Here is a 9,688-nt window from a genome sequence, read left to right as displayed (position 1 = left end):
TGAGGCGAATCAAATGACACGTAGATTGACATTGACCATTATGGGTAGAGAATTTGGAGCTACTGCTATAATATTAGAGTCAAGCAGTATAGATCTGATCCTTGGTATGTCATGGCTAAGAAAGGCAAAGGCCGTTATAGCATGTGGTCGAGGTACCGTAGAACTCACTACTGCTAAAGGAGAAAGATTTCAAGTTAATATTGCAGTAACCTCCTCATCCATGCGTGCAATGTTCTTTATGCCTGAGGAGTTTGTTGGTAACAACATCCGGGTGGTTAGAGATTTTCCAGATGTCTTTCCAGAGGAGTTACCAGGGATGCCACCTGATAGAGAAGTTGAGTTTGTTATTGATCTCTTACCTGGAACCGCCCCTATTTCAAAACGGTCTTATAGAATGTCTGTAGAGGAGTTGAAGGAACTGAAGAAGCAGTTGACGGAGTTACAAGAGGCTGGTTACATTCGTCCGAGTTCCTCACCCTGGGGAGCACCGGTGTTATTTGTGCAGAAGAAGGATGGATCGCAGCGGATGTGTGTGGATTATAGATCTCTTAATGATGTTACGGTGAAGAACAAGTACCCGTTGCCCCGTATTGAGGATCTATTTGATCAGATGAGAGGTGCTAGGGTATTCTCGAAGATTGATCTCCGATCGGGATACCATCAAATGAGGATTAGACCATCGGATATTCCTAAGACGGCTTTCTCGACTCGATATGGATTATATGAGTTTACTGTTATGTCATTTGGATTGACCAATGCACCAGCTTATTTTATGAATTTGATGAATAAGGTGTTTATGGAGTATTTGGACAGATTCGTCGTGGTGTTCATCGACGATATTCTTATCTATTCTAGGAATGAAAGTGATCACGAGGAACATTTAAGGTTGGTGCTACAGAAGCTGCGAGATAATCAACTCTACGCTAAGTTCAGCAAGTGCGAGTTTTGGATTGACAAGGTGCCATTCCTTGGTCATATTATTTCTAATGGAGGAATAGCTGTGGATCCTGCTAAAGTAAAGGAGATAATGGAGTGGAGAGTGCCCACTACAGTTACTGAGATTCGAAGTTTCTTGGGACTCGCAGGATATTATCGGAGATTTATTGAAGGGTTCTCTAAGATTGCCAAGCCTATGACATCGCTTTTGGAGAAAGGAAAAGAATTTAAGTGGGATGAGAAATGTCAAGAGAGCTTTGATCAATTGAAGGAAAAATTGATGTCACCTCCGGTATTGATTATGCCAGATCTGCAGAAGGGATTTGACATTTATTGTGATGCATGTGGCCAAGGACTTGGATGTGTGCTTATGCAAGAAGGTCATGTGATTGCCTATGCATCTCGTCAGTTGCGGAAGCATGAATTGAACTACCCCACTCATGACTTAGAGCTGGCAGCAGTTGTGCATGCACTGAAGATTTGGAGACACTACATTATGGGAACTAAGTGTCAAGTGTACACGGATCACAAGAGTTTGAAGTATATATTCACTCAGAAGGATCTCAACCTCAGACAACGTCGTTGGTTGGAGCTCATCAAGGATTATGATTTGGAGATTCACTATCACCCGGGCAAGGCGAATTTGGTCGCAGATGCCTTGAGTCGGAAAGAACATGTTCACTCCGCTTTCGTTGTCCAGCTACCCGATGAATTAGCAAAGGATTTTGAGAAGCTCAACCTGGGAATTGTTACTCACACTGAAGGAGTTACCATTGAGTTGGAACCTACCTTGGAGCAAGAGATTCGTAAAGGTTAGGTTGGTGATGCTAAGATTCAAGAGATTAAGGATCTGATCACGGATGGTCGAGTTCCGGAATTCATGGAGGATGAGCAAGGTACTATATGGTTCAAAGATCGGATATGTGTTCCAGAGATCGATAGCCTCCGTGAGGCTATATTGAAAGAAGCTCATGATTCTGATTACTCCATCCACCCTGGAAGCACTAAGATGTATCAAGATTTGAAGCAAAAGTATTGGTGGTATGGACTGAAAAGAGATGTGGCTGCTCATGTGGCTAAGTGTGAAGTGTGTCAAAGAGTCAAGGCCGAACATCAAAGACCCGCTGGATTATTGCACCCATTGAAGATACCTGAGTGGAAATGGGAAGAAATTGGTATGGATTTTATTGTTGGACTACCCCGCACTCCAGCAGGATATGACTCTATTTGGGTAATTGTAGACAGATTGACAAAAGTGGCTCATTTTATACCTGTGAGGACTAATTATACGGGAGCCAAACTAGCAGAATTGTATATGACTCGGATAGTTTGTTTACATGGAGTGCCTAAGAAGATCGTGTCTGATCGAGGGTCACAGTTTACTTCTCGGTTTTGGAAGAAGTTGCATGAGAGTTTGGATACAAAGTTGAATTTTAGCTCAGCCTACCATCCCCAGACTGATGGACAGACAGAGAGGACTAACCAAGTGCTGGAAGATATGTTAAGAGCTTGTGCTCTCAAGCATGGTGGCAGTTGGGAGAAGAGCTTACCCTATGCTGAGTTTTCTTATAATAATAGCTATCAGGCCAGTTTGAAGATGTCACCGTTTGAAGCTCTGTATGGTAGGAAATGCAGGACACCCCTGTATTGGGATCAAACTGGAGAAAGACAGTTCTTTGGGCCTGAACTTATTCAAGAGGCAGAAGAACAAGTTCGAATGATAAGGGAAAATTTGAGAATCGCACAATCAAGGCAAAAGAGCTATGCTGATAATAGGAGAAGACTACTGGAGTTTAAGGAGGGTGATCATGTCTATTTGAAGGTGTCACCACTTCGTGGTATGAGGAGATTTAAAGTTAAAGGGAAGTTGTCCCCTCGCTTTATTGGACCCTTCTTGATCTTAAAGCGAGTGGGAGAAGTTGCATATCAACTGGAGTTACCCAATCATCTGTCAGATGTACATGATGTGTTTCATGTGTCCCAGCTAAAGAAGTGCCTCAGGGTACCTGAGGAGCAGCTACCACTGGAGGACCTTAGTGTTCAAGATGACCTGACTTATGCGGAGTACCCTATCAAGATTCTGGACACTTTGACTCAAGTTACCAGAAATAAGGTGATAAAGATGTGCAAAGTACAATGGAGTCACCACGGTGAAGATGAAGCCACTTGGGAAAGAGAAGAAGAGCTTCACATAGACTTCCCCCATCTTTTCCTTAGTTCTTCTTAAATCTCGAGGACGAGATTATTTTTAAGGGGGGTAGGATTTGTAATACCCAATTTGTAAAAGATCATATATAAAAGGGAAAAGTTATCTCCTTTAGGTATATGTGTACTTTGTATCTACTTATCATCACATGTGAATAGCATATTTTAAGACAAGTAACTAATAAAAAAATTTACCACTAAACTATGCATCATGCTGAGTTTTATGTTATGTGCATTTTGTGGCAATACAAAAATAAAATAATAATGAGAAGAAGATTAGAGGAAAGAAGGAAATAATATCCAATATAAAATAATACTATAATTAAATAACATCCTCATAATTGGTATGACCAATATGCATAGTTCAAATGTGTTTAAATTTGCACTTGAGATTGCATTCAAAATTTGGATTCAAAAGAATTGTAAATAAAAGAAAACAGAAAATAAAAGCAAAAGAAAAAGGGAAAAGAACCTACCTGGGCTTCGCTACCCCATTTCGGCCCACTCCCGAATCCAAACCGCGCGGCCCAATTCGTCACACCGCGCGCGCATCGCAGCCCTCTACCCACTGACGTGCGGGCCCGGTCGGTCGGGTTTATCTCCTCCGCGGACTTCGCGCCGGCGCAACAGAACAGCCGCCGCGGCTGCGCCACCTCTGCCGTATCCTCCGCGCGGGTCGTTGAGCTCAGCTGGGAAATAAAGTGGGAGCGCCGCGGTCTCCCTCTCCCTCTCTCATTGTCTCTAGGGCGTACGCTAAAATCACCACCGCTGCGGTGAAGCGAGGAGAGGTAGGAAACAACTCGCCGCCGTCGGCGCCACGATCAATACTCATGTATCGCGCGCCTTTGGAGGAAGGCGAGGGTCGGGATCGTCCTTCGGGTCATCGGGAACCTAACCGGGCGGACTGCAGGCGGTGTGCCGTGGGATTGCTGCGGCAAATTTCTCGCCGGAGCCTTCGCCTCGACCGAGATCCGCTCTGCGCCGCGGGTGGCTTCGTCTGGTCGCCAACTCCGGTGAGTAAACCCTCTCCCGAGTTCGTTTGTTTCCTGCGATAGTGTAGGACCCGATCGAATCTTGAGCCGTGCGCTAAATCATCAAGCCTGGGATTCACCGGCGAGGTTCCGCCGTATAGGGGCGGCGGCGCCGCCATTCAACCAAGTCGGGTGAGGAAGAACGGTGTATGTCGTTGATGAACGAGTGAATGGCTGGGGTTATCCCGCGCGTACCCGTTCGACGGTGTCAATCAGGACCGTCCGTCTCGGATCGGGCGCATGTGATCTCCCGTGGGTAGCGTTGGATCGGACGGTGTCTGGACCGTTGGATTCACGTGGGGCGGTCGCGATTAAACCTAGAAGTTACCGGTTTGATCTGGCGCGCGCTGGCCGTCGATCAGTGATCGGGCGGACGCCATGCGATCCGCGCGATTTAAAACCCTGGCCGTCAGATCGAGATCCGAGGATCTATAATGCGTACCGGTTCGCGAAGGGAGCTGATCTAATCTGTGGCGTTCCTTTTAGATCGGACGGCCGAGACCCCACGATACCCTTTCGGCTGCGTAATATTGCAAACGAGTCCTTGAGTAGTTTAAAAATAAACCCTCCGTCCTATGCGGCTGTACACTGAGTCTGTGGAATTCTTACACCGTAGCCCCTGCAGTTTCCTGTAATTGAGGCTCCGTCCAGAGAATTATAAAATCAGGGAAATGAATTAGAAAATGAGTTTTTAATATAAAAACAATTCATATAAGTTGTATAATTCATAGAAAATGCATATGAACTCCAAATTGGTCCATTCCAGTTCCTAAATTTTTGTAATAATATTGTCTACCCATTAGTGCCTCTGTTCTGACATGACAAACACATTAAAATTATTCTTTCACTTAATCTTATATTAAATGCATAAAACCTTAGAAAATCTATAACTTAAAATATATAACTCCAAATTTAATGATTCCAGTTCCTGTGATCATATTTTAATGTCTAGTTTATTACTGTATATTATATTTGCATGTTTGATGTGATGTTAATTTTTGCTATATTATGTATGTATTGTGTTGATGCGAGTAGACGGGCAGGCTACACAGGATTCTGAGGTTCAACAAGTAGAGACTGCTGAGCAGGAGCTCGTGGAAGGCAAGTTGTGCCCTTGATCACTTCCTTTACCTATTCATGTTCTTATTATTCATAATGATCTGCATAGGATAATTTTGCTGGGACCCAATAGGATACCCTAGATTTTGACTATCTTTATACCTTGCTTCACCACTGGTTTTACTACTAAAGTTTTGGGTAGTACATGCTATTGCTTTATGTGGATTTGGGTATAGAGGTATTCATCACTCATTGTTATACTATTTATTGTTATCTGTTTTATTCTTCCTTGTTCATGTTAAGATCATTATGTTAATGGGAACATGGAGAACCACCCGGGAAAAACAGTGCTACCACAAGGGTTTAATGGGATGCCCTTGGCTGATTAACTAGGAAAGCTAGTGGAGGGCTACCTTACCCGAAAGGGGCAAGGGCAGTAGGGGAGTGGTCAGTGTAGGGAGGTCCCTGGTTGATTTTGCTGCAATGGCAGTCAGTCAGGAACCCTGCATTGGAACTTCCTATAAACTGTGCGGGTAGTCTGAAGCTAGTGGAACTTTGTAAAGGCCTCGTAGTGGTACCCTGCCTCGCTTCCTTGGTAGAGGTGTATGGAGTCTGATCAACTCCGTGGCAAATGGGTAACACGACTTGTGGGTAAAGATGCGCAACCTCTGCAGAGTGTAAAACTGGTATACTAGCCGTGCTCACGGTCATGAGCGGCTTGGACACTCACATGATTAATCTATGGAACTTAAACTTAACCTGTCATTTCATTGCATTTGGGATTATTTTATTATTACTTTTACTTATTATTACTATGGTTTGGTATTTACTTACACTTAGTAACTGCTAATAAAATTTTGACCAACTTAAAAGCAATGCTCAGCTTCAGCCTTTATTTCATTGATCAGCCTTACACTTCATGAACTCCCACCTTTGGTGAGTTCATGCCACATTATTCCCCACGACTTGTTGAGCTATGATCGTATGTGAGCTCACTCTGGCTATCTCACACCCCCCCCCCCCACAGGAGAAGAACAGGTGGTTCAGGAGGAGCCGTCTAACACTGAGGAGTTCGATCTGATCTAGGTGGCGTTTCTCAGTCGACATTGGCGCCGACGATCCTTAGTTCGTTTTATATTTATCTTTATTTTGTATAAAGTCTTCCGCTATGTAATAAATACTCTGATGTTTTGTGACATTTATCTCTATACACTCTGTTATTATATATGTTGTCTTCTTGGCGCATGTATGAGATGCACCCGGCTTTGTCCTTTAAAACCGGGTGTTACAAATCATCTAGGAAATAGGTGTAAGCCTAATTCCCTTTCAATCTCGATCAGTTAATTTTTGTGAGCATTACTCCTTTGTCTCTTCTATTGAGCCTTTCAGGGTAGAGGAGACCTTGCTAGATCCAGACTGGGTGTTGGCCATGCAAGAGGAGCTCAACAACTTCAAGAGAAATGAAGTTTGGACACTGGTGCCTCGTCCCAAGCAAAATGTTGTGGGAACCAAGTGGGTGTTCCGCAACAAACAAGATGAGCACGGGGTGGTGACAAGGAACAAGGCACGACTTGTGGCAAAAGGTTATGCCCAAGTCGCAGGTTTGGACTTTGAGGAGACTTTTGCTCCTGTGGCTAGGCTAGAGTCCATTCGTATTTTGCTAGCATATGTCGCTCACCATTCCTTCAGGTTGTTCCAAATGGATGTGAAGAGCGCTTTCCTCAACGGGCCAATCAAGGAGGAGGTGTACGTGGAGCAACCCCCTGGCTTCGAGGATGAACGGTACCCCAACCACGTGTTTAAGCTCTCTAAGGCGCTCTATGGACTTAAGCAAGCCCCAAGAGCATGGTATGAATGCCTTAGAGACTTTTTAATTGCTAATGCTTTCAAGGTTGGGAAAGCCGATCCAACTCTTTTTACTAAGACATGTGATGGTGATCTTTTTGTGTGCCAAATTTATGTCGATGACATAATATTTGGTTCTACTAATCAAAAGTCTTGTGAAGAGTTTAGCAGGGTGATGACTCAAAAGTTTGAGATGTCGATGATGGGCGAATTAAGCTATTTTCTTGGGTTCCAAGTGAGGCAACTCAAGGATGGGACCTTCATCTCCCAAACAAAGTACACGCAAGACTTGATCAAGCGGTTTGGGATGAAGGACGCCAAGCCCGCAAAGACTCCAATGGGAACCGACGGACACACCGACCTCAACAAAGGAGGTAAGTCCGTTGATCAAAAGGCATACCGGTCTATGATAGGGTCTTTACTTTATTTATGTGCTAGTAGACCGGATATTATGCTTAGCGTATGCATGTGTGCTAGATTTCAATCTGATCCAAGGGAGTGTCACTTAGTGGCGGTGAAGCGAATTCTTAGATACTTAGTCGCTACGCCTTGCTTCGGGATCTAGTATCCAAAGGGGTCTACCTTTGACTTGATTGGATATTCAGACTCCGACTATGCTGGATGTAAGGTCGATAGGAAAAGTACATCGGGGACGTGCCAATTCTTAGGAAGGTCCCTGGTGTCATGGAGTTCTAAGAAACAAACTTCCGTTGCCCTATCCACCGCTGAGGCCGAGTACGTTGCCGCAGGACAGTGTTGTGCGCAACTACTTTGGATGAGGCAAACCCTCAGGGACTTTGGCTACAATTTGAGCAAAGTCCCACTCCTATGTGATAATGAGAGTGCTATCCGCATGGCGGATAATCCTGTTGAACACAGCCGCACAAAGCACATAGACATCCGGCATCACTTTTTGAGAGACCACCAGCAAAAGGGAGATATCGAAGTGTTTCATGTTAGCTCCGAGAACCAGCTAGCCGATATCTTTACCAAGCCTTTAGATGAGCAGACCTTTTGCAAGTTGCGTAGTGAGCTAAATGTCTTAGATTCGCGGAACTTGGATTGATTTATAGCATACATGTGTTTTATGCCTTGATCATGTTCCTTAAGCATTTTGTTGTTTATTTATGGTGCTCAAGTTGTACAAACACTCCCCGGACCTTACAAGTCCACTTGCAAGTGATGCACATATTTAGGGGGAGATGTGCTACAACTTGACCCTTTGAGACTAACTGTGTGCTTGAGTTTGCTTAATTTAGTCTCAAAGGAGGTTTGAAAGGGAAAAGGTGGACTTGGACCATGCAAGACTTCCACTGCACTCCGATGAAAGAGTAACTTATTCCAAGTTCATCCTTGTACTCTTATTGCCTTTTTACTCTTAGTTGAAGTTTTTGGTGAGGCAATGGGGTTAATAGGCCAAGATTGATCCCGTTTTGGTGCTTGATGCCAAAGGGGGAGAAAATAAGGCCAAAGCAAGATATGGATCAACTACCACTTGAGAATTTTGAAAAAGTAGAGTTAGAGTTTTTGTTTGTCAAAATACTCTTGTTTAGCTCTTATTATCAAAAGTTGGTCTCTTGTGGGAAAAAGGCTTAATTATGGAAAAAGGGGGAGTTTTTGAATCCTTGATCAATTTCTCGTGAAATATCTCTCTTTATGTTTCAACATGTGTGTTTGACTTAGAGATAGGAAATTGTGTTTGATTTGTAAAAACAAACCAAGTGGTGGCAAAGAATGATCCATATATGTCAAATTTGAATCAAAACAATTTTGAGTTCTTATTTGAATTGATTTTACACTTGTTCTACTTGCTTTATGTTGTGTTGGCATAAATCACCAAAAAGGGGGAGATTGAAAGGGAAATGTGCCCTTGGGCCATTTCTAAGTATTTTGGTGATTTAGTGTCCAACACAAGTGCCTTAGTGATAAATGGTGGACAAAGTACAAATCAAGTATAGAGGTATGTTTCTCAGACTTAGTACATTGTTTTAGAGACTAATGTATTGTGTCTAAGTGCTGGAAACAGGAAAAATCAAAGTTGGAATTAAAGATGGCTTTGTTCAGCCAAAGTCAGCTCTGTCTGGGTGCATCGGACTGTCCGGTGGTGCACCAGACAGTGTCCGGTGCGCCAGGCTGGCTCAGGCGAACTTGCTGCTCTCAGGAAGTGATTAACGGCGTACGACTATAATTCACCGGACTGTCCGGTGTGCACCGGACTGTCCGGTGAGCCAACGGTCGGCCGCGCGATCCGCGCGGGACACGTGGCCGAGCCAACGGCTAGTAGGGGGCACCGGACTGTCCGGTGCGCCAACGGCTCCAAGGCTGCCAATGGTCGGCTTCGCCAAATAAGGAAGGAAATCCACACCGGACAGTGTCCGGTGGTGCACCGGACTGTCCGGTGCGCCAGGCGACAGAAGGTAAGAATTGCCTTCCCAGATTGCTCTCAACAGCTCCTAGCTGCCTTGGGGCTATAAAAGGGACCCCTAGGCGCATGGAGGAGAGTACCAAGCATCCCTTGAGCATTGTTGATCACTCACACTCCATTCTTGCGCACTTGTTCGACATTCTTAGTGATTTGAGCTCCGTTCTAGTGTGAAACTTGTGATAGTCTC

Source organism: Zea mays, chromosome 1 (assembly GCF_902167145.1).
Source record: "Zea mays cultivar B73 chromosome 1, Zm-B73-REFERENCE-NAM-5.0, whole genome shotgun sequence".
Lineage (NCBI taxonomy): Eukaryota > Viridiplantae > Streptophyta > Magnoliopsida > Poales > Poaceae > Zea > Zea mays.
This window is presented reverse-complemented; position numbering follows the sequence as displayed.